This window comes from Pleurodeles waltl, chromosome 6 (assembly GCF_031143425.1).
Source record: "Pleurodeles waltl isolate 20211129_DDA chromosome 6, aPleWal1.hap1.20221129, whole genome shotgun sequence".
In the NCBI taxonomy this organism is placed as follows: Eukaryota; Metazoa; Chordata; class Amphibia; order Caudata; family Salamandridae; genus Pleurodeles; species Pleurodeles waltl.
The window spans coordinates 164,590,415-164,616,949 of record NC_090445.1 but is presented as its reverse complement, the minus strand read 5'-3'; the positions used below and the strand labels follow the sequence as shown (position 1 = coordinate 164,616,949).

The 26,535-nt window shown below is 47.6% G+C and overlaps 1 pseudogene; it reads right to left on the bottom strand.

The window, feature by feature from the left end:
• Nucleotides 1-25,570: 25,570 nt before the first annotated feature.
• Nucleotides 25,571-25,954, bottom strand: LOC138301891 (large ribosomal subunit protein eL31-like; annotated as a pseudogene).
• Between the last annotated feature and the right edge of the window lie 581 nt (nucleotides 25,955-26,535).

Sequence of the window (26,535 nt, the reverse complement as noted above, 5' to 3'; positions counted from 1 at the left end):
ATAGCTGGCTTATTCCCAACAGTTTCACCTATTACGGCATCACACTTCAGCAAATTCCAGTTTTTAGTCAAGATTCTGCTTACAGTAGCTGACTCACTGTTAAAGGCGGTAATCAACCTCAGAGCGCCCTCCTCATCAGATATAGCCTTCCTGGTAGGGTCAAACAAAATATTATCCCTAGATTTAGCAATAATCTATTGTACCGCATTTTTAAGTACCCAATCCGGGTAGCTACGCTATTGAAACCTCTCTACCATAGCGCTCTGTTCTATTAGAAAATCCTCCTCGTTGTTGCAATTGTGTTTGCCCCAAATCAACTGCCATAAGGAATGCTCCACTTCAACTGGCTTAGATGGCTACAAACAGCGTCGAGTAAACTGCTTCCAGCTATATGTTTTCTGTACAGATTAGACACCAAACTGTTATCTGAAACATCTACCTTAACATCCCAAAAAAAACTGCCAGATTTAGAAAAGTGGCGCAGCGTGGTGTTGCGCCAAAATTGCCAGCGTCACGCTGTGTCACTTTAGAACTTCAGGGATGGGCCGTATTTAAGGGAATACAGCGCACCCCTGCGTTTCACCCTGCGCAGGTGCTAAACTTAGCTGCCAGCGCCAACGTAGGCATCCTTGCACCATCGTGCAAGGATGTCTGTGTTGGGGGGTGTGATTGTTTATGTGCAGAAAGGTGTCCCTTCCTGCACATAAGCAATCACTAATGGCGCTTTGGTACTTCTGTAGCACATGCAGCACACACAGAAGTGCCATATCGTCAATTTCAAATGATTGTTTATGTGCCAGAAGGGACACCTTCCCGCACATAAACAATAATTTCTGGCATTTTGCTTTTTCTGTGCGTGCAGCAGAATGCATCACACATAAAAAAAGCAGAATCGAGGAGGAATAAAAGTAGTCCTCCTCCTTCCGCCCTGCTAACGCCACCCCTGGGGGTGGTGTTAGATTCTGGCGCTGCCTCAGGTTTACGAGATTTCCTAAATCTGAGGCACCGTCAAAATGCAATGGGTGTTGCTGTGGCTCGCCCACAACATCACCCATTGCACACCCCTTCCACGCACGGTGCTATGTGGGAAAGGCCGTATTTACAAGGTGGCATTAAGCCACAAAAAGTGGCTTAACGCCACCTTGTAAATGCAGAGCTGTGCTTAGCGCCACAGGAGCGTCACTAAAAGTGACGCTCCTGTGGCGCTAGGGCCCTATAAATATGGCCCAAAGTTGTTGACATTAAAGCATTCAACACACTGCCCAGCCTTTCCCTCACTGCTCTGCCAGATCACAATTAGGTTGTCAATAAAACGAACCCACTACATCACCTTTTCAATGTCTTCTGCAAATCTGGGAGCAGAGGAAACCTGCTGCTCCCACCAGCCCATCATCAAATTGGCATAGCTGGGTTGAAGCAGGTGCTCATTGCCATCCCTTGAATCTGTGTGTACGGTACTCCAATGAAGAGCATTTAAGTATGGCCATAGTGACAAATCGGCCTGGCTTTTAGGAAGTGTTCACATGCTGTAACCCCATCCTTATGCTGTATACTGGTGTAAAGTGACTTCACATCTAGCATCGTCAACAGGAAAACTTTTCCCCAGTTGATACATTCAATCCTTTTAAGGAAATCCTCGGTATCCTAATATAGGAGGTTAAAACCCTTACCAATGGTCTCAGAAAAAAATCTACTTATTGTGATGTGTTTTCCAAGACACTATTTCTAGGGGACACAATCGGTCTTCCTAGGGGATTGTCTAGGGACCCATGTACCTTGGGTTGTTGATACCAAACTGGCAACCTAGAGTGGTCATCCTTCAAGTATTGATACTCTTCAAACTCAGTCAGGCCATTCTCTTTCCACATATCAAAAAGGTCCCAAAATTTTACAATTGCACTCTTATACTCAACATGGTTGATGACCTCATAACATCTACTGTCATTCAGTTCACTCTGAGCTTCTGATATATACATATCTATGTGCATGATGACTATTATACCCCCCCTTGTCAGCAGGGTAAATCACCAACTTTTTATCATTGGTAAGGAACTCAATAGCCATGTGCTGACACCACGCAATGTTTCTCCTAATCTTGGTGTTTTTAGATCTTATGTTCTTTAGGCTAGATACCACACTCCTGGAAGACACCAATCATATCAAATATGAGCATGGGTGTTTTTATTTTGGGGTTTGAAGCTGCTACCCACATTCCAATCATACACAATCTTCAATTCATCTAATATTTTTTCCATGTTTTGGAGCTCTTACAGGGTAGTTAGAAAATCAACATCCCCTACACTGAGATCTTTGATCACTGAAGGTTCATTCATAGTGTACAGTCTTTTCTGCTTAGGTTTCATCCCCAGTTTGAAAACTTTCTTAAGCTTTAAGCATTTTACCAGTTTTAACACGTTTCCTGGTCTTAAAGTCAAACTCTCTGTGGGGCAAAACGAGAGGCCATAAAATAAAACACTGAGCCCCATATTTATGAAAAAGTAGTGCATCAGCTATGATGCTCGACTTTTCTTGCGCCCACCCTACCGCCACCTAACAACACAGTGGTTGCACCGTATTTATAATGCGGCACACCATGTCAATCGTTAACACAATAGCGTAAAAAATTTTGACGCTATTGTGGTGCTTTGCTAAACTAGCGTAAAAAATGTTGACGCTAGTGCAGCAAAGTGCAAGGAGGCCCATAGGTCACTATGGGAGCATCATTTTAATGCCGTAGTGAAATCTTTTAAATTTCACTGTGCCATTTTTGTGAGCCTCCTAACGCTGGAACGCTCCCCTTGCATACATTATGCCTGACGCAGGCATAATGTTGCACAAGGGGTTACAAAGTGGCACAATGCGTGCATTGCGCCTCTTTGTAAATATGGCGTGGCAGAATAGCCACTTTAGCACCACCTTAGCGTAAAGAGAAATGATGCTATGGTGGCGCTAAGGTGGTGCTAGGGATTCTTAAATATGCCCCTAACTTCTGTTTCAGTTAGTTGTCTGTCAGATAAATTGATTATTGTGCTGTTTACCATATTCATTGTCCTACTTGTGGACCCCTCTTATGCATTCTCATGGGGGTGGCTCCTGCAGTTCCTTCTTTTCCTTTGGCGGTTCTTCTTTTGCTTCTTGCACCTCCACCTCGACCTCTTCTTCCTGTTCCTCTTCCTCTGGTGGGCTGTTGATTCTTCACTCATCCCCTTCTCAGGAAGTGAAATTGCCCAAAAAAAGCTGTAGCACTTGTTTCCTTCTTTTTCTCTGCTATCACCTATCATAGGAATAGATCACTCAAAGACACCTTGGTACGAATTGATATCACAATTGAAACCAACCAGGCTAGGAAACAAAATAAGGGGCTTATTAGTTTTCACATGTGTGGCAAATGCAAGGCATGTGCCAATTCTGTAAGCCATCTTTACTTTGATGTAATTTACACTAAGACACAAAGAAAAATATCCCAGTTCATTACATGTGGCACTAGTTTTGTAATCTATGTTTTGCAATGTCCATGTGGTTTAAAGTATGTTGGCAGCAGGATCCATCCCATGCTCAAAAGGGTGTTAGAGCATATGCATGTTATTGCCAACCGTGATAAACATTACCCAGTGGTGAGGCATTTTGAACAATTTCACATTAGTGACCGCAATCTGCTTAGATTCTATGTCATTAAGAAAGTTGACATGGAACCACGTGGAGGTGACAGATTTCTTAAATTAAGGAAAACAGGATTGATGGAGCCTTTAGACCGGCTTCCATAAATCCTTAGGTGATGGGTCTTGTTTCATCAGAAGGAAAAATAAATGTAGTTATCTCCCAACCAAATCAACATTCATTTGCACGTTAACCAATGAGGCCATGTAATAAGGACCCAAATTGGAAATAAAGTGAGGATTTTATTACAAGTTAACAGTAAGGTGAATATAAACAAATCTCAAAAACATGCTGTACAGATACAGAATAATACCAGGATATCCAAACCTTCTGTAGAAGTTTAGGCAAATTAGCAAAAGGCAAACCAAACATTCAGTTACAGCAATACAAAATATCAGCAATAAAATTTGATGTTCAGAGAAAAGTCTTTGATCTTCTCTCCTATACATGGGTAAAATCTAAGATCATCTACCTAAAATAATCTATAACTTGATGGGGAAAATTCTCAAATTGTCAAGAAACTATGGCAAAAAGGGAAAAACATAACCATAGGCATCTAAGAAAAAGGAGGTGTAAGAAATTCAGAAGCTTGGTCAGGAGTCTTCCACAGAGAGTCAAATGTTAGCCTAAGCCATGCTCAGCAAAGCATAGGGACATAAGGAAAGTCAGAGGTCTGTACCTCTCAAAGTCTAAAGGTATAGGCCCTCATTCTGACCTTGGCGGTCGGCGGAGAGGCGGCGGTCGGACCGCGAACAGACCGGCGGTCAGAAAAATGGCATTCTGACCGCGGCGGTCACCGCCGCGATCGACCGCCACTTCCCCACTCCGACCGCCACGGCGGTCATGACCGCCGGGCTGGAGTTTGCGCACTCCGGCCCGGCGGTCGTCCCAAGACCGCCAACGGTATCATGACCCTGCCTACCACCGCGGTTTCTGGCGGTCGGGAACCGCCATGCGAACCATGGCGGTAAGCACTATCGGGGCCAGGGAATTCCTTCCCTGGCACTGATAGGGGTCTCCCCCACCCCCCACTACCCACCCGAGTCCTCCCCCCACACCCTCCACCCCCCTGCCACCCCCCAGAGGTGGTACGAACCCCCTCCCCACCCCCACCCCGACATGCACATACATGCACCCCGACATGCACACACCCCCAACATGCACATATACACACCCCCTACACACACATACACAACGGGGACACATACCCGCACACATACATGCAGACATGCGCACCTGCCGAACAGCACACATTACCCATAGACACAGCAGCACCCCCCGCCCGCATACACGCACTCACACACCCCCTCTACACACTCACACGCACACCCCCATGCACGCCCACATCACACAACACCCCCCCTCCCCCTCCCCTCACGGACGGCAACTTACCTTGTGCGTTGGTCCTCCGGGAGGCGACGGGAGCCATGGGGAGGTGACCGCCAACAGAACACCGCCAACAGAAGACCGCCACACAGATATGTGGGTCGTAATTCTGTGGGCGGTGTTCTGCTGGCGTGGCGGTGGAGGTTGACCAGTCTCCACTTTTCCGCCGACCGCCAGTGTGGCTGCTGGCGGTTTCCCGGCGGAACGCTCCCAGCGGTCGGAATGCGCACAGCGGCATACCGCCGCGGTCGGCGGTCTTCACCGCGGCGGTAACTCGGCGGTCTCGCGAAAAGACCGCCAAGGTCAGAATGAGGGCCATAGTGTCTGAAATCAATCTGTGAGAACACTAGTTAATACCACTCAAATCAGATAGGTAACACTATCATCAATCTATCAGGAGCGCCATTGTCTTATCGAGTCTCATGGTGTAAACTGTAACATTCACAGCTTCTCTCCAATGGTCCAGAGAACACCATTGTCCTTGGTCTTCTGGATCTCGCTGGTATGAATTTGAACAAGGGACCGTCAGCTCGCACTCGGCTTCTCCATGTTGTTTCATCAAAGTCTCTTTCCCAGACTCTCTATTACTAACACAATAGTACATCTATTTCCAAACTAACATTTCACGTGAATGCACTTGCAAAGAAAAGACACGCAAGTGGAAATGGAAAATAGTTTCACACGTTGAAAGTAATACAGGCCTAGTAAGATCAACTTTAGAGTATTTTATTGTTCATTAATGCGCATTTAATTTTGTGTTATTTATGCACATTTTAATTTCAAATAAATGCAAATGTCAGTCACACAATCTCAAATAAAACTCCATGTTATATTTACAATAAATGCTATGCAGCAGAATACATGTACATAAATGTGTCTGAGAACTACATTCTTGCATTGAACTGTTAAAACATCAGTGCACATGTCTACAGGAATTCCTCTAGTTTGTAAGGTAAATACACTTCATTCATTTCTAATTCTCTTCAAATGGTTATATTTCATTTAATAAGGTTAAGGCATACAATGTATGTGATTCCCTAGTTCTATAGTTTATGTACTTCATTACTGAATTAGAGTGCAACACTTTACATTAATAATGTTACAACGCACATTATATGAAATGTTACGTATACATATAGGTTGAAGTTTTGACATCAGGGGTGGAGTCAAAATTTATGTTGCACCAGAATCTTGTTCTGTAATAGATTTGAATACAAAATCACCTCTATGGTTTGAACTATGATGAAGAACTGTTCATTTACATTTAGATTGAATAAAGTATTAGTATGATAAAGTATTATTATAATTTGAATACGTGATTGCTGTACCAGTTGCCCTTTTGGTTCTAGTGATATATGCTTTTCAATGTGAGCAGTTGCAGTTTTGAAGTTTTCATTGCTATTCTCTATATTTCTCAGAGAGGAGAGGAAGGGACGCTCTACATCTGGCGTTGCTGGGGTGAGGAGAAGATCTCCCGGCTGGGGCACCCTACCTTAATCTTCCATGGATTCATGATGGACACTTGAGGGGTTGCTATTTTTTCCACTGATTTTTCAACTTATTTTTCCGATCACACTTTTGCGATGGAAAGGGATGGTTTCTAACTTTGTTCACCTACTTGAGCTGTATTTGTTGAAACCTGACATATTCTTATTTCATGGTTAGCCTCCTTATCAATTATAATGATGGTTGACACTGTTGTTTTTTGTGAACTATGATGGCTGATGGATATAGTGTACTCAATCAGCAGTATAGTTCTACTGTATTTTTTTTATTGAACTTGCTATTTAATTTCAACTAGTACATTATACTCTGGTAATGTTTATCCAGTAGTGCAGACCTCTCAATGTGACAACTTTGTTATACCAAGATTGCAGTCCATTTTATATGTTATGTACTCACTGATAAAAGTTTGCTTTTCACTAAAACAGGTATGTGTGAGTTGCATGAGCTGGTGTTCTTCTCGTCAAAAAATTTACATTTTCCGCAAGTCCTCAGTGTGCGTGTACATGTTTTATCGAGAGCGTGGGCAAATATATATATATGTGTGTGTGTTATTCCGACATACATCAGCCCTCATGCCACTAAACAGCTCTGCACTGCCTTTGGCAATGTTCAGCAATCTCTGAGGAGAGGGCTTGTGTAACACTGAACTGAATGAAGGCAAGCCCCTGTACTAGTAAACTGGCTAGAGTGCACCAACCCCCAGGCCAACAGTGCTTAATGTGCACTCTTTTTACCATACACAATTGCACTTTGATTTTTTTGTAAGCATGTTAAACAAATATAAACAATTATTAAAACCATTTGCGAATCTATCTGCAAATTTGAAGATCTGTAGATCCGAATTTGGATCTGCCTAACCCACAAGAAATTAGACCCTTTTTAGTACTATGTGGGGCAGTATCTCAAATTGGAACCCCCTTATTCTGCACCATCTGCCCCCACATCCTTTATGCTGAGTTATTCCAAGACAGAAGTTCTCCACCTCCCCTCTCTCTCTACTCCTGTCCCCTCTCACACCTGTATGTACTTCCCTCCTGAAACAAGGTGTGTCAACTCCACAATATCAGTTTTCTCTATGTCAAGATCAGTAGATGTGGAGTTCCAATACTAAATCTAAACTTCCCTATGTGTGTCCACCTTGGTGTTATACTGGTAGTCAATATTTTGGAACCAATATATGTCCAGGTCATTATTTTTGTGTTCAATAGTTTGACATACAAGGAAGTGTTCACCACACTAACAGCACGATACCAGGTGATGTGCGAAAAGTACACACATGCCTTTCATTATGTAGCAGAAAGGCACTGATTAATTCCCTTGCATTTAGCACATCAAATTATTGCAATATTGACAGAGGCTAGTGGGCATCCCTCAATATTCCTTTTGTCATCTGGACAAGGTGCTTAATTTCACAACCAGGACCTTGACCAGAAACACAGTTACCACTCCCTTTCCTCAAAAGACTGGATGGTTCTTAGTTAAAAACAGGACCATGAAGAAGCTGTTGACAATTGTATTCAAACACGATTCATGGTAGTACCCTCCTCTTGACATCCATGGCTGCCTCGTATTTGGTGGTTTTAAGTCCAATCTAATGACCCTTCTGATGAAATTGGAAAGTAGGAATAGCAATAATACAAATCATAACCACTTTGTAAGCAATTCTAGATTGAGGCTCTAGCATATATCCTCTTTCTCTGTTTGTTGTTTTCTTACCACCTTTCAAGAATCTGCATCTATGTACTAATGCTTTAATCATTTACTCTGCTTTACGTTCCCTGCCACAACTACATGAGATGTTATGTTGTACCACTTCTGCCCTTATGCTCAACATGTCTATTGTATATGTTAGAGTGCATGTGTCAAAGAAATATAAACTATCAAATCAGCCCCACCTCGACCCACTGTCAATTACATGCTCCTTTGGGTCAGGATGTGCTTCCCAGCCCCTTACATACATTCGGCCATGTTTTGCAGAAAACGGGCTTTGGTACCTGACATACTGTAATTGCTAAATAAAAGAATATTCAGTTGCTATCAGCCAAGCAGATTGCCTGGATCCTCATATCATCAGAGAATCCATGGAACCTGCATTGGATGAATTCAAAAATGCACCCTCTTTCAATTTGTTTATTTTTCAAATGTATTAGATTCAAGACAGTTGAGGAACAAGATTTATGAAGGATCTTCAGATTAACATTGTGGATATGACTGATTTTAACCCTTTGAAGCCCAGTTTACACCTTTTTTGTAACACAAATTCCAGGACACCTGGTGAACAGATTTACATCAAACCAAGCAAAGGCACTGTTCAGAGTAACGTTCTACGTTTATGCAAAGTTTATTGCACTTTCATTCAGTAGTTTTGACAGCAGTGAGGTGCAACATTTCCTTGGGTGTTTCATGAAGATTCATCAGATGCAAAAACTATGAGCAAACCACAAAATGCGTTTTCAGTGGAAACCGTAACTACACAATCCTGATTGTGGACTTTGAATTATATATAAATATTTATCTACATATACACGTATGTATATGTAGATATTATGCAGTGGTGGACACCACTGACTCGTTCTGGTTCAGCTACACTTTCCTTTGAAAAGTCATGTTTTGATTGGCCTGTTATTTTTTACCCCTTAGACAGATTTGCACAGACTTTGGCAAATCACTATTTTGGTCAGCTAAGGTTTGGCGTTCAAATGTTCATGCTGATACACACAGAGGAAAAACAGTTAAAGTGGGGGTCAAAAGAGAAGTGATTCTCCATTTTAGCTCCCATAGGAAAACATTTATTGGTTTGCTGTAAATCCATTCAGCAGTTTTTGAGATATTAGTACCTAAACTGCTGCAGAGATTACTTTAAAGGTTAACACCTTTGTATACTTTTGCTATTTTAACTAAAGTCATGCCTCATGTTTTTTTGTCAATTGCATTTTATTTTTTTTCTTATTTTTTTTGGTGTGACATGCACTCTGCCGTCGTTAACTCCTGTTGAACTTGGGGTTGGATGGTGGCAGAGGGTTGGGTGGAGGACAGGTCCTGTGGCAAGCCCCCACTGTGCTCATCCGAAGGCCACGTGCAGCAGGTGCTGGCTAACTGCTAGGAGTTGGGCAGTCCGCTGAACTCCCACTGAGCACAGCCAAAGGCTGGGTTTAACTGATGGCAGAGCATGCTTCACAGAGACCAGCTACTGGCCAGGCCTGTGTTTACTCCCGTTTCTCACTGTGAATGGCATATGGAACGGGGTTTAGCTTGTAGTAGTAAGTAATGTAGCTGACTGGCCACAGGCAAGGACATCTGCCTTGCACTGCTGAGCTTGCCCTTTGGCTGTGAGCTGCCATGGTTAGCTGTTGATGGCAGGTTGGATGCAGGGACAGGCCTCAGGCTAGAACCTGCAGCCAACTTCCACTGCCCTCACAGTGCCAAAAGGCAGTGTGCAACAGAGGTTGGAACTTAAGTGCTTCCTAAAAATAAAAATGACATTTTCTGAAAAAACAAACACAGTTAAAAACAAAGTTATGATTGTGGCGCTGAAACATGACCAACACTGAAATTCACTAGTTATGGTTACCATCACACATCACGCGTCATAACTTCTGCCGACCACCATGCTCAAAACACCAACTTGCAAACAGTACAAAAACAGAGAGAACAAAAAGAGACACATGATGGGTGGCACAATTCATTGCATGTGTTGTGTTGATTGGTAATCATAACTGGCAAATTTAAATGGATTTCTGTGTTTGAGACAGAATTATAATTTGAGCCCAGATTGCTTTGTGGTCGCATCACTTTTTTGGTGCCGTCCGACACTCACGCAGCGCCTCCAGTCCCTGACTGCCTTCCTCTCCTGTGAGTGTGCTCACCCCCTTCTTGCCCGTGTACCCCGAGTGCTTGAGCTTGTGCTGGTGCTGACTGAAATCCCTTTTTTCTCCTTGTATCCCATGCGTGTGCCCCCGAGTGACTGAAATTCCCCTTTTCTCTCCTTGTATCCCGTGCGTGTGCCCCCGAGTGCCGTGCGCCGTCCTCCCCTCTCAGCCCCTCCTTTTTTAGTAGTTTTAGTAGGCTCTTGTTCCCCTTTCGCCGTCTTGCCGCTTTTCCCGCCGCTCCTACCGCGCTTTTCCCGCCGTTTTTTGCCGCTCTTTTTTGCCGCTCTTTTTTTGCCGCTTCCAGTTCCCCTGCCCGCCCACCTCCCGCTTCCCAGCTGACCCCACCTCCCCACCTACCCCTTAAATGGCGGCCGCTGCGAGGCAGAGGTAGCGACCACTGACCCTCGGGTAGGTCGCTCCCCTGCTCACGCAGCGCCTCCAGTCCCTGACTGCCTTCCTCTCCTGTGAGTGTGCTCACCCCCTTCTTGCCCGTGTACCCCGAGTGCTTGAGCTTGTGCTGACTGAAATCCCTTTTTTCTCCTTGTATCCCATGCGTGTGCCCCCGAGTGACTGAAATTCCCCTTTTCTCTCCTTGTATCCCGTGCGTGTGCCCCCGAGTGCCGTGCGCCGTCCTCCCCTCTCAGCCCCTCCTTTTTTAGTAGTTTTAGTAGGCTCTTGTTCCCCTTTCGCCGTCTTGCCGCTTTTCCGCCGCTCCTACCGCGCTTTTCCCGCCGTTTTTTGCCGCTCTTTTTTGCCGCTCTTTTTTTGCCGCTTCCAGTTCCCCTGCCCGCCCACCTCCCGCCTCCCAGCTGACCCCGCCTCCCCACCTACCCCTTAAATGGCGGCCGCTGCGAGGCAGAGGTAGCGACCACTGACCCTCGGGTAGGTCGCTCCCCTGCTCACGCAGCGCCTCCAGTCCCTGACTGCCTTCCTCTCCTGTGAGTGTGCTCACCCCCTTCTTGCCCGTGTACCCCGAGTGCTTGAGCTTGTGCTGGTGCTGACTGAAATCCCTTTTTTCTCCTTGTATCCCATGCGTGTGCCCCCGAGTGACTGAAATTCCCCTTTTCTCTCCTTGTATCCCGTGCGTGTGCCCCCGAGTGCCGTGCGCCGTCCTCCCCTCTCAGCCCCTCCTTTTTTAGTAGTTTTAGTAGGCTCTTGTTCCCCTTTCGCCGTCTTGCCGCTTTTCCCGCCGCTCCTACCGCGCTTTTCCCACCGTTTTTTGCCGCTCTTTTTTGCCGCTCTTTTTTTGCCGCTTCCAGTTCCCCTGCCCGCCCACCTCCCGCCTCCCAGCTGACCCCGCCTCCCCACCTACCCCTTAAATGGCGGCCGCTGCGAGGCAGAGGTAGCGACCACTGACCCTCGGGTAGGTCGCTCCCCTGCTCACGCAGCGCCTCCAGTCCCTGACTGCCTTCCTCTCCTGTGAGTGTGCTCACCCCCTTCTTGCCCGTGTACCCCGAGTGCTTGAGCTTGTGCTGGTGCTGACTGAAATCCCTTTTTTCTCCTTGTATCCCATGCGTGTGCCCCCGAGTGACTGAAATTCCCCTTTTCTCTCCTTGTATCCCGTGCGTGTGCCCCCGAGTGCCGTGCGCCGTCCTCCCCTCTCAGCCCCTCCTTTTTTAGTAGTTTTAGTAGGCTCTTGTTCCCCTTTCGCCGTCTTGCCGCTTTTCCCGCCGCTCCTACCGCGCTTTTCCCGCCGTTTTTTGCCGCTCTTTTTTGCCGCTCTTTTTTTGCCGCTTCCAGTTCCCCTGCCCGCCCACCTCCCGCCTCCCAGCTGACCCCGCCTCCCCACCTACCCCTTAAATGGCGGCCGCTGCGAGGCAGAGGTAGCGACCACTGACCCTCGGGTAGGTCGCTCCCCTGCTCACGCAGCGCCTCCAGTCCCTGACTGCCTTCCTCTCCTGTGAGTGTGCTCACCCCCTTCTTGCCCGTGTACCCCGAGTGCTTGAGCTTGTGCTGGTGCTGACTGAAATCCCTTTTTTCTCCTTGTATCCCATGCGTGTGCCCCCGAGTGACTGAAATTCCCCTTTTCTCTCCTTGTATCCCGTGCGTGTGCCCCCGAGTGCCGTGCGCCGTCCTCCCCTCTCAGCCCCTCCTTTTTTAGTAGTTTTAGTAGGCTCTTGTTCCCCTTTCGCCGTCTTGCCGCTTTTCCCGCCGCTCCTACCGCGCTTTTCCCGCCGTTTTTTGCCGCTCTTTTTTGCCGCTCTTTTTTTGCCGCTTCCAGTTCCCCTGCCCGCCCACCTCCCGCCTCCCAGCTGACCCCGCCTCCCCACCTACCCCTTAAATGGCGGCCGCTGCGAGGCAGAGGTAGCGACCACTGACCCTCGGGTAGGTCGCTCCCCTGCTCACGCAGCGCCTCCAGTCCCTGACTGCCTTCCTCTCCTGTGAGTGTGCTCACCCCCTTCTTGCCCGTGTACCCCGAGTGCTTGAGCTTGTGCTGGTGCTGACTGAAATCCCTTTTTTCTCCTTGTATCCCATGCGTGTGCCCCCGAGTGACTGAAATTCCCCTTTTCTCTCCTTGTATCCCGTGCGTGTGCCCCCGAGTGCCGTGCGCCGTCCTCCCCTCTCAGCCCCTCCTTTTTTAGTAGTTTTAGTAGGCTCTTGTTCCCCTTTCGCCGTCTTGCCGCTTTTCCCGCCGCTCCTACCGCGCTTTTCCCGCCGTTTTTTGCCGCTCTTTTTTTGCCGCTTCCAGTTCCCCTGCCCGCCCACCTCCCGCCTCCCAGCTGACCCCGCCTCCCCACCTACCCCTTAAATGGCGGCCGCTGCGAGGCAGAGGTAGCGACCACTGACCCTCGGGTAGGTCGCTCCCCTGCTCACGCAGCGCCTCCAGTCCCTGACTGCCTTCCTCTCCTGTGAGTGTGCTCACCCCCTTCTTGCCCGTGTACCCCGAGTGCTTGAGCTTGTGCTGGTGCTGACTGAAATCCCTTTTTTCTCCTTGTATCCCATGCGTGTGCCCCCGAGTGACTGAAATTCCCCTTTTCTCTCCTTGTATCCCGTGCGTGTGCCCCCGAGTGCCGTGCGCCGTCCTCCCCTCTCAGCCCCTCCTTTTTTAGTAGTTTTAGTAGGCTCTTGTTCCCCTTTCGCCGTCTTGCCGCTTTTCCCGCCGCTCCTACCGCGCTTTTCCCGCCGTTTTTTGCCGCTCTTTTTTGCCGCTCTTTTTTTGCCGCTTCCAGTTCCCCTGCCCGCCCACCTCCCGCCTCCCAGCTGACCCCGCCTCCCCACCTACCCCTTAAATGGCGGCCGCTGCGAGGCAGAGGTAGCTACCACTGACCCTCGGGTAGGTCGCTCCCCTGCTCACGCAGCGCCTCCAGTCCCTGACTGCCTTCCTCTCCTGTGAGTGTGCTCACCCCCTTCTTGCCCGTGTACCCCGAGTGCTTGAGCTTGTGCTGGTGCTGACTGAAATCCCTTTTTTCTCCTTGTATCCCATGCGTGTGCCCCCGAGTGACTGAAATTCCCCTTTTCTCTCCTTGTATCCCGTGCGTGTGCCCCCGAGTGCCGTGCGCCGTCCTCCCCTCTCAGCCCCTCCTTTTTTAGTAGTTTTAGTAGGCTCTTGTTCCCCTTTCGCCGTCTTGCCGCTTTTCCCGCCGCTCCTATTGCGCTTTTCCCGCCGTTTTTTGCCGCTCTTTTTTGCCGCTCTTTTTTTGCCGCTTCCAGTTCCCCTGCCCGCCCACCTCCCGCCTCCCAGCTGACCCCGCCTCCCCACCTACCCCTTAAATGGCGGCCGCTGCGAGGCAGAGGTAGCGACCACTGACCCTCGGGTAGGTCGCTCCCCTGCTCACGCAGCGCCTCCAGTCCCTGACTGCCTTCCTCTCCTGTGAGTGTGCTCACCCCCTTCTTGCCCGTGTACCCCGAGTGCTTGAGCTTGTGCTGGTGCTGACTGAAATCCCTTTTTTCTCCTTGTATCCCATGCGTGTGCCCCGGAGTGACTGAAATTCCCCTTTTCTCTCCTTGTATCCCGTGCGTGTGCCCCCGAGTGCCGTGCGCCATCCTCCCCTCTCAGCCCCTCCTTTTTTAGTAGTTTTAGTAGGCTCTTGTTCCCCTTTCGCCGTCTTGCCGCTTTTCCCGCCGCTCCTACCGCGCTTTTCCCGCCGTTTTTTGCCGCTCTTTTTTGCCGCTCTTTTTTTGCCGCTTCCAGTTCCCCTGCCCGCCCACCTCCCGCCTCCCAGCTGACCCCGCCTCCCCACCTACCCCTTAAATGGCGGCCGCTGCGAGGCCGCGCAGCGGGCGCGCCGCTGGCGCGCCGAAGGCGCGCCTAAGGCAAGTCCGTCTGCGCCCGTCCGCGCCTGGACCGCGCCTAGTGCCCGAACCCCTGGCCCCCGCGCCCCCCGCTTGACCTATGACTCCGCCACCCTCGCCAACCTCAACCCCGGCCGCGCGCCGGGCTGCTACCGCGCCACCCCCAAACGTACCCACGGACCCTTCACCTGCAGCAACTGCCGCTTCACCTGCCCACGGACCCACACCGCCACCACCAAGAACGACGCCCTCGGAAGCAACCTCGAATGCATCCTGGTCAACACCCGCTCCGTCCACAGGCACGCCATCGAACTATGGAACCTCATCAACTCAACGAACCCAGACATCGCCTTCCTCACCGAGACCTGGATGAACCCCTCCTCGGCACCCGACATCGCCATAGCCATCCCCGACGGCTACAAAATCATCCGGAGAGACCACTTCAACCGCACCGGAGGAGGCATCGCCATCGCACACAAAAGCTCCATCAGCATCTCGACCCACACCGACAACTCACTTCCCGACGCTGAACACCTCCACTTCGCGATCCACATCGACCCCAAGACAACCCTAAGAGGCACCCTCATGTACAGACCACCAGGACCCCGCACCAAGTTCAGCGAAGACATCGCAGACTTCGTCAACCCCCACGCACTCTCATCCACCGACTACATCCTCCTAGGAGACCTCAACTTTCACCTGGAGAACCACACCGACAACAACACCACCGCCGTTCTAGACAACCTCGCCAACCTGGGACTGAAACAACTGGTCAACACCCCCACCCACTACGCCGGACACACGCTCGACCCCATCTTCTCCTCAAGCAAACACATCACCTTCAGCCACACCACCGAACTCACATGGTCGGACCACAGCTGCGTCCACTTCAGCTTCAAGAAAACCACCGTGCATCACCACACCCGGCAACCACCAAAAAGATACTGGAACCGAATCACCACAGAACAACTCGCAGCAACGCTCTCCCTGAACCAACCCACCAGCACCAGCAACCCCAACGAGGCCGCCAACAACCTCACCAACTGGATCTCCGACTGCGCCAACCTCCTGGCCCCTCTGAAGACCCAAACCAACACCAACAACCACAAGAAAAACTCCTGGTTCACCACCGAACTCAAAAACTCCAAGAAAGAATGCCGCCTCCGCGAGAAGACATGGCGCCTCAACCCGACAGAGGAAAACCTGACAGCTCTCAAGGACACCACCCGCCAACACCACCAACGCCTCCGCACCGCACGAAAAACAGCCTACCAGAACAGACTTGACAACAACGCCCACAACAGCAAGGAACTTTTTGGCATCATCAAAGAGCTCTCCAACCCGGACGCAGAAACCAACCCCATCCCTCCCTCACAGGACCTCTGCGACTCCCTCGCGACCTTCTTCCACCGTAAGATTGCCGACATCTACAACAGCTTCACGACCACCAACATGAACCCGCCCCCGGAAGCCGCAAACGACATCTCCACTATCCTCGCCTGGAACCCTACCACCACCGAGGAAACCACCAGCGTCATGAACTCGATCCACTCAGGATCACCCTCCGACCCCTGTCCTCACCACATTTACAACAAGGCCGACAACATCATCGCACCCCACCTCCGAGACGTCATCAACGCCTCCCTCACCACTGCTACCTTCCCTTAAAGCTGGAAACACGCAGAACTCAACGCCCTCCTGAAACCTACAGCAGACCCCACCGAACTCAAAAACTTCCGGCCTATCTCCCTCCTACCGTTCCCCGCCAAAGTGATTGAGAAAATCGTCAACGCTCAACTCACCGCCGCCCTGGAAACCTCCGACTCCCTCGACTCCACTCAGTTCGGATTCAGGGCCAACCACAGCACCGAAACCGCCCTCATCGCAGCCACGGACGACATCCGAGCCCTGACCGACAAGGGTGAAACCGTGGCCCTCATTCTCCTGGATCTCTCTGCAGCCTTCGACACGGTCTGCCACCGCACCCTGATAGACCGCCTTTGCAGCGCCGGCATCAGAGGCAAGGCCCTGGAATGGGTCATCTCCTTCCTCTCCGGAAGGACCCAGAGAGTCCGCCTCCCCCCCTTCAGATCCGCAGCCACGGAGATCATCTGCGGCGTACCCCAAGGATCCTCCCTCAGCCCCACCCTATTCAACGTCTACATGACCCCCCTGGCAAACATCGCGCGCAAACACGGACTCGACATCATATCCTATGCCGACGACACCCAGCTCATCTTATCCCTCACCAACAACCCCACATCAGCAAGGACCAGACTGCACGACGGCATGAAGGAAGTAGCGACCTGGATGACAGACAGCCGACTGAAACTGAACACAGATAAAACGGAGGTCCTCATCCTCGGCCCTACCCCCTCCGCATGGGACGACTCCTGGTGGCCCCCCGCCCTAGGCAGCACTCCCCAACCGACCAACCACGCACGCAACCTCGGCTTCATCCTGGACTCCTCCCTCTCGATGACCAGACAGGTCAACTCGGTGACCTCAGCGTGCTTCAACACCCTCCGCATGCTCCGCAAGATCTTCCGCTGGATCCCCATCGACACCAGGAAGACCGTCACCCACGCCCTCGTCACCAGCCGCCTGGACTACGGGAACACTCTGTACGCCGGCATCACCACCAAGCTGCAGAGGAAACTTCAACGGATCCAGAACGCCGCAGCACGACTCATCCTGGACATACCTCGCCACCACCACATCTCCGGACACCTGAGAAAACTCCACTGGCTCCCGGTCAACAAGAGGATCACCTTCAGACTCCTCACCCACGCACACAAAGCCCTCTACAACCTCGGACCCAAACTCATCAACTCCTGCGTCTCCTTCTACACCCCTCCGCGCACTCTGCGCTCCACCGGTCAGGCCTTGGCAGCCGTTCCCCGCATCCGCAAAACCACCGCCGGAGGAAAATCCTTCTCTTTTCTGGCAGCGAAGATCTGGAACTCCCTGCCCAGTCACCTTCGCGCCATACCCGAACACCTCCCCTTCAGAAGGCAGCTCAAGACCTGGCTCTTCGAGCACTGACCCCCTCCCCCCCAGCGCCTTGAGACCCTTATGGGTGAGTAGCGCGCTTTATAAATGTGATTGATAAATGTGATAAATGTGATTGATTGAAAATCTATTTTGGGATTTACAAAGTGAAACAAAGGCTGATTTGCATAGACAGTGCACAACAGGAATGCCTTGCAACAAGAAGGTGTAATATGGGAAGAGCATGGGCCTTCCTGTGCATCCACTCATGTATTTTGAGGCAAACCCATATTTATAAAGACTTGTAAACATAGATTTGCGCCAAAATGGTGTGCTCACCTGAAATTGGTGTAAAGAGGAGACATATCTGCATTTCTCCTTGTTTCTTCCTCTTTGCATTTGTGCTGCAGCACATACACAAAGAGGAATAAGCCTCAAAGCATACCTTTTGTGCAGGAAGGCATCCTGACCCCAACGCAGGCACCCTTGCTACATGACACAAGGGTGCCCCTTTGGCGCTAGGCAGCCACATGCTCGCCATTGTTAGGAAAGAGCGGAACTGCGCCACGAAGCCTCATCAGGGGTAGTAAGCGCTATACAAATACAAGTTATACATGTCACAGTCGCGCTCCCTTTCATGCAACGCAGGGCAGCAACTTTCCTTGGTGCGCTGTGTTGCATGAAATCTTAGTGAATCCGTGCCTTAGTTTCTAATCGTGTTTTTGTCAGTAAACATATATACATACACAAGCAAATGCATGTACGTATATATGCATAGACATAAAGGTGTGAGTATCAATAATATTGTAGGTTGTAAATGGCCTGCCAAAACTAATTTTACCTAGCAAGAATTGCACCCCAAAGCCTGAGGAACATTTGTCAGGCTCTTCATCCTGACGGAGATCTCCCTTTGCCCAGAAAAGCCCCGCTGAAAACCTAAATTATGGCCGCTAGACGAATTGGACGCCATTCCGTCTCCTGCTGCTTCCCTTTCTGTTTTCATAAACTGTACACGGGTTTGTGTTACATCGGATCAGATAAGTGCTTTAAAATAGAATGCTCTTTATCAGTTCAACTTCTGATCTGAGACTGCACAAAATGGATGGTGAGGCAGCACGCGCCTTACTCGGCAGCCCTGTCAGGGTCTCTGCAAGCGGCGCTCCTCAAGGGGGTAGTGCTGAAATCTGCTGAGTCAGGGGCTGCGGAGACGTCCTGTCCGGCTGTTGCTGAGGTCAGCAATATCCGCCGAGCAGCGGTGAAAGCCTGCTACGCACACGTTTCACCTACTGATGCTCACAGCCTGCTTTCCCTCTCTGCGAACGGTCCCCGTGCAGTGCTACTGATGTTTCTAATATGTTGTTTGCTCGTAATTGCTGTTAAAGATGGCATTTAGTTCCTCCCGAATGTTATCCACTGTGGACCGTGTGAACCACATACAAGCGAGTAGTGCCTTCCTCTTGTACAGCAATTCTGATCGAAATGTTTTCTGTTGTTACAAATGCATAACTAGAAAGACAAATAATAATTTACTGTTTTGGAGAACATCTATAGATTTACTGGCAGAATTCGGGAGTGGAATAGCAGGTTCAAATGAAGGTGTTGTGTAGTCCCTTATTAGCCTATGACTTGCAGACTAAGGGCCATATGTACGAACACATGTTCCCATTGACACAGAATGGGAAAAACCGTTTGGTACATCTGGCCCTTAGTTACAAACCTTTGCACCCATGCACTTTGACAATAAAAACTCTCCTCCTACATGCATCCCTCCAATTTAGATAGGTGATGCAGCCCCCACTATTGCAAAATGTAAAAATTGCGCAGATGCTCAATTCACCTAGAATTTTATGTGAAATGCCAAAAAATGATGGGCCAGGTGTGCACAGCACTGGCCGTAAAATAAGGGTCGCAATTTGCGACCAGTATTTTTGTGACCAGTGTGGTATTTTGTGAACTCACTTATGCACTTATAGGTCAGTTCACAAAATACTGAATAGTAGTGACTTGCAACTCAACCTACCTCATCGATATTAAAGAGATAAGTCGCAAATTGTGACCCACTACGATTGACAGCCATCAAAGGGATGGTGGCCTGATGAAGTCAATAGGCCGCCCTGTTTGTGATTGCTTTTTAATAAAGCAAGCTTTTTATATTTTGTGCAGCCTGTATTCCTTGAAGGAAGCAGGACTGTGTTTAAAAAGAAAAGTTTATGATTTATTTTTTGTTTGGTTAAGAGGAGCAGTGGTCCGGTGGAGCCCTTTGCACGTCTGACCCTATGTGAAATTACACATTATTATTAGAAATGCCAGGTATGAAGGAATGCCCCCTCCAGGCTTATGATCAACCAAATAAACTTGAAAGTAAAATGCCAAGAAACAAACAACTAAGTCAAGCTACAAAATATGCACACAGCAACAGAAAGCGCCTGCTGACCCGTGCACAAATCCCAAAGTGGACACCTTGCATTTACCTTCAAGTCATTGCCTAGGATAACAACAAAACCAAATCACTGGTCAAACCATCCACCACTGCAGTAACTCTCACGCAAAACCCTCCTGTCCCACTCCATTGAAATTTTCACAGCATTTAGCAAAATATATGTTGACAAAATTGAAAAGATCCAGCGCAACATTATTTAAATAGCAAATATCAGTGGGCCCATCCATCTACCCTTCAGATATCTGAATAGTCAACCATTCAATTACCGGCCACCAACAATCTTGCAAACGCTTCATGTAAGAAAGCATCTTAAGAATGACAAATTACTGTCATCAATCAAGACCTTCTCACTAAATTCCATAACACTTCCACCCAGTACTGTTGATACCTCAGTATTTCACAGCATCTTTCTCTCTTACAAGAAAAAGTCATATCCCTTGTAAAAAATATTCACCCTGATTGAGCCAACCTCACCATAACTGTTCCATCATCCTCTTCCTAATCGTCTGAAAAATATTTGAGAAGGCTGTCATTCCCCAGTCCCAGTCACTCATAGACACGTATACCTGCAGAACTAGTAGTCACCTACAGCAGAGAAAATGGTACACTCTAATTAGCTAACAACAGCCCTCAAATAGTAAAAGGTGGAACTATTGGACCTTAAAATATCCTTTAACATTTTAGTCCACAAGGCACTACTCATTACCATGTCAAAACACATTCGGATTTTGGCATAAAGCACCCTATACAAATGCTGTGATGATCAACATTGTATCCTGGGAAAAGGGGAGAATAAGAGGTAAGATAAATATCCTAGTTGTAGTCCTCTTTGCACGATGCCACTCTGTCCACTTAGAGACCGCTGGTGTTGAATGAAGAGCACAATATTTCTCATTAAGCAGTTGAGAGCTGAACCTGTCGAATACCTATAAATTAGTAACAAAGGGCTTAATTTGTATGTTAGAAGTAACAACAACTGAGTGTAGATACCAGCCATGGCTCATCCTTCACGGCGGAGAGGCCACATACCCCCACCTTTTGCACCTCATGAAGAGTGTCTGTCAGGCTGAGCAAAGGTCAGCCTGACAGACTCCTCATGTTCAGATCAGGTAGCCAGGTGCGAGACATGCACGATTTGTGCAGACTCCTGGCTGCCTGAGCTGAACTTTGCTGGGCTGAAGAGGTTACAGCTCCTATGGGCGTGACTCCTCAGCTCAGCAAAGGTGCCTCGAGGCCTTTGCCCTCGGTGACGAGGGGAAGCGTCACCGATTGACTTCGACCTAGGCGCTTCAGGTTTAAGCCCTGAAGCGTCCAGGGCACGTGTCAATCAGTGACAACTCGTCACAGAGTGGGGTGGGGTTGGGGGGGGTCAGCAGTCTCACTGACCCCATCCCACTCTGTGACAAAGTTGGGACTGCTGCCTTCCCTCATTGGCTGACCTAAGGTCAGCCAGAGAAGGAAGGCAGCAGTCCCAACCCTTCTGGGACCTCCGAGCTGAAGGTAAGTGTGTGTGTTTTTAAATGAACGTTTGATGCATGCATGTATGTTTGAATGTTGGTGAGTGTTGTGAATGGATGTGCGTGAGTGTGAATGAATAAGTGTGAGTGTGAGTGTGCTTCCCGCCCGCCCCCTTCCCTCTTAAAATTACCATCCGCCACTGGTAGATACCACAAAAATAATGGTCCGCCCTACCAATTTAGATGCGGATGGACCATAGGTTTGGCTACAACAATGATTACTCTGTCTCTGCTATAGCCAAACCTCTCTGATGGCCCGATGGAGTAAGGGCTGTTGGATAAATAGCTATACGTCCGCCCATCCAATGAGAATTTTTTTACTATCCTTTAGTAAAATTCTGATAATGCTCTCTTTCCAATGGGAGATGATGGAACATTAGAGGGCGAGGGAAGCATTAAATTTTTTATTTTCAAAAAGAAAATTGCATTGCAGGATTTTCTTTTTTAACATAAAAATTGCAAACTGTTTCACGCAGGGCTGCATCATGCTGACATAGCCTGCACCAAACAGCGAAGTGCATTGTTTGGAACAGTAGTTCCTAACAATTGATCATAAATCAGCACCTGCTTGGCAGTCTTTTATAAATTTGATGGGTGGTCTCTCCTCCATGGGGATGGAGTCATTTACTCCTCCCCTCTGGCAGAAAAACAAACCATCTGCCAAATTATTAAATACTATTCAAAGTTTTGAACTTGACTTGCACATTAACAGAGAATCAAGTGAGAGATTGTATGAAGGGAGAGGGGAGTGAGGTCTCATTTGCCAAATCATTATGCACCCTAACCTCAAACTCAATTCAATCAAAACAGATGCTTTTCTACTATGCAATAGCAACTCTCACAACACAAGTCGATATGTGGCTCACTGCAATCGCTCTTTGAAGGCCTTTCTACATCTTTCATCATCTGTGCAAAACATTTGACTTCAACAATAGCTCTATCTCAATTGTCAAACATGCAAAGCCAAAGCTCAAAGAACATCCTTCCAACTCAGCCAATTCTTCTATTGCAAATATTACCTCAGTCAAGGTACATCTAGGTAACAGTACAAACCCAGGTCCTATGTCACCCCGATAGAGGTAATGTTGTCCTTAGAAAATGTCCTAAAGGCTTTAGTCCACACAGCACCTCACTTCAAAGGACAGCAGTAGTGCTAACCAAATCATCACACTGTAGTAAAATAATGCACCTGACTTCAAGTGAAGGCAGAATTGTTAACTGGTCCAAAAATAGAAAAAAACTATTTGCACCATTTTTGCTTCTTGCATAAATCTGAATGAAACAGATCATGTTTCCATAGTACAGTTTTGCACTTCGGACAAACTGTTTTCATACAGTTTAGTAGTGCTTACTCAACAAACTGGAAAAATACACGATATGTATGTTTCAGATGAAAGCTGAGATTTGGTATGAAGCTAGAACAGTTTGTTCAATTTTATTTTGTTATGTAAGTATCAAAAGAGAATACAAAATCTGTTTGCTGTATTTTTTGTAAAATAGTTCAAGGACCATCTGTTTTTGGTAAACATTCAATTGCATCAGCGCCTGGATACTCTCACGGGTGACAAGCAGTGCTCTACAAATCCACTTTACATTGCATCTATAAAATGAAGTGTATTTATTAAAGGGCTAGCAATGGTTCTACAACCCACTGCCACAATTTCCGCACAGAATCACTAACCTTTCAGCAAAATACCTTCTATCTAAAACAGTGGTGCGCAAATTTGCAATTTCCTGAAGTTAAGAAGTGTTGTCATTCTATGACTTCTGCCGTGGGAAAAACTTACAGGAAATAGAGTTAGTGTATTCCTACTTTCTCACATATTTTCATCTGTGTGAGAATCCTCCTGCAAAAGTATGTTTGCGATCTCTTACAAACCCTACTTTTTGCAAGATTTTTCACTTGCTAATTTAACCTTTGCTGACTTTGTGAGGAAATTCTCCATGTTTTTTAAAAGGAAATCACAAAATTTGCAAAATATCACTTCTCACTTTCCTTGTTTAGGCTGTACTTGTGAGGGGCTCCCTTCTTTTTGGTATATTGTGTAGAATACTTCTGGTTCCTTGGTTTGCAATAATGCTTTCATTATGAATGGGCAGCAGTATTCTACATTCTAATCAGGCTGCTGGTAGCTTTGATATAATTTGATATTTGCTATTCCATTGGCCTTTTGAAGGTGTTTCCTTCTTCCACTAGGCCCCTCCTCCAAAGCTGAAGTGTTGTCAGTTAATCTGTAAAAGCCACACATGGCAATCAATAAAAAGTCTGAATAACCACCCTCTAGGGTATCCAGGCGCTTGCAGGTTTCAGCAGCTAACTCGAATAGCCAGGTCTTGAGGACTCCAAGGAATTACGGGTGAGAGGTGATGGTCGAGAGATGCGCGGGGAGGCTGTTCCAGGTTTTTGCTGCTATGTGGAAGAAGGCACGTCCTCCACTTCAGCTTCGGTGGATGCATAGAGTCTGGGCAAACGTTAGGGGAGCAGAGCAAAGTCTTCTTGACGGGTGGTAGAAATTCTGGCAGTGGTTAATGTAGGTGGGCACTTGGTTGTGTACAGCCTTGTGTGCATGGGTCAGCAGCTTGAATAGGCACCTCTTCTGCACATGGCGCCAGTGGAGTTTCCTGAGGTATTCTGTGATGTGAGATCATCGGGGAAGGTTGAATCTAGCTGTGGTGTTCTGTTTATTCTGAAGTCTTTGTAGGAGTTGGAAGGCAATTCCTATGTAGAGGGCATTGCTGTAGTCTAGTCGGTTGGTGATGAGGGCCTGTGTCACGGTGTGTCTGTTGTGCAGGAGTAGCCACTTGAAGATCTTACATAGCATGCACAGAATGAAGAAACAGGCAGAGGAGACGGTTTTAATCTGTGATTTCATGGTGAGCCTATTGTCAATGGTGATTCTGAGATTTCTCGCATATTTCGAGGGAGTAGGGGCGGCTTCTAGTTCTGAAGGCCATCAGGAATCATTAAATCAATAAAATATAGAAAGGACATCTGTTAACCTCGACTTCTTTAAGAGTATCTGGCATTTACAGACTGTGGCCCTGATTTGAAAAGTTACACTGTGCTGGAGAGAGTGAAAAATGACATGTAACTTTGCCATAACTGTGCATTAAATCCAGACCAGTGCTGTGCAAATGCAGGTTAAACCCCAAGGAACGCGGTATTACCATGTGGAGCCTATTTTTCTGGTCACAAAACTACATGGAATTCCTAATTTCTTGAAATTTAAAACATGCATTTGCAGTCTTCTCTAAGCAGGTGGTTATTGAACACATGAGTCTATGGGTGTGGTAAGATGTTAGGGAGGGAAGTGGGCAGAGGAAAGAGAAAGGTGCTTTCTGGCAAAGGAGAGCACTATGGGGCAGATTTATGAGCCCCTAGCGCCTCTTTGTGCCACATTAGTGTCTTTTTTTTAATGCTAATTTGGCCCAACAAGGCCAAAATAGCTGCACCAAATTCGCAAGTGGTGCAATGCTTTCATTGTGCCACTTTGTAACCCTTTGCGCTACATTATGCCTGTGCTAGGCATAATGTATGCAAAGGGGGCATTACCTCATTAGGGGGGCAGAAAAAATGGTGCACAGAATTCTAAGAGATTTCTTAGGCACTTTTAACACCTGCTGAGAGCAGGCATTAGAAGAAGTCCCACCATTGTTTACAATAGGGCTCAATGGGCTTTGCAGGATTTGCATCAACATTTTTTATGCTAATCCTGCAAAGTTCCGAACTAGCGTCAAAAATCCTGATACTAGTTCCCTAACTACTACCATGGTGTGCCGTATCTTAGATATGGTGCACACATGGTGGCGAGAGGGGAGTGTTTCTTAAATCAGGCCCTATATGTTCCCCCATCAAAAGAATAAATGAGGAAGGAGGCTGGGTTGCTGCCCCAACCAGAGTCTCATGCGATTTTACAGTAAATATGTTTTTTTTCTTCATTTTTTCATTTTTATTTCAACACAGAATAACTTCAGTTCTCATTAGCATTGACTGTTTGGAGACCTTTAGATGTGGTGACTGGTGCATAAGTGACCAATGTGTACAGCTTATTGGGCAGATCTTTATTGTGTTTCCTGGATAAGCCCAAATGCATGCTGTAAGGAACATTCCTAATTCTTTTAGCCCAAACTGCTTCGTTCAGCCTGGTGACAATGAGCTCATCTGGAGTTCCCATCTCCTTAACTGCAAATTTACAGATGCTTTCAGAGCACGGGGCACACGCCGCTTGAAGCCAACTCCATGAATTCGTTTGTGGATATTGATGGTGTATTCCCCAGTTACCACCTCATTGATGGCACACCTGCCTTTCTTCTTCTCTCCCCCTTTCTTAGCAGGAGCCATATCGAAGCAGAGTCAATGATGAAAAAGCCAGTGAAGAATTATAGCACAGTAAAATCGGGTCTGGTTATCCCACCCCAGAGGGTCGGATGTGGAAAAACCAACCCACTTGGAATCAGGTAATTCCACTCCGCCTGACTTGTAACAAGGGTCTGTGAAGTATCCACTGCACCCAGCATCCTGTGTCTGTTCATTCGGGAAGATTCTTTGTTGAAATGAGGGTTATATTATTAGTCATACACAAAGTGGATTTTTGGCACTTTTGGTAAAGGGCAAACACAACTTAATTTCCTATCTTGATAAACATTAGACCTGAATACAGAGCTAATATACACAAAGATCTTTATTTCACAACCTTGAGAAAGCTCAAGGGCACACTGCGGCAACAGAGCTAAACACTGTCAGCTGTCAAATTTTGATTGACTGAAAGCTTAGCATTAGACTAACCCAAGGCATTTTAACCTTGGAAAAATGCCTAAATTGTTGCTTATTTGTATCCTTGGTGATCATGACATGAACCGGTCAAGCATGATTGGAAGGCAAATATAAAAAAAATTGAAGCAAAGTCATAGGAATGAACATGAACCGAATTGTGCC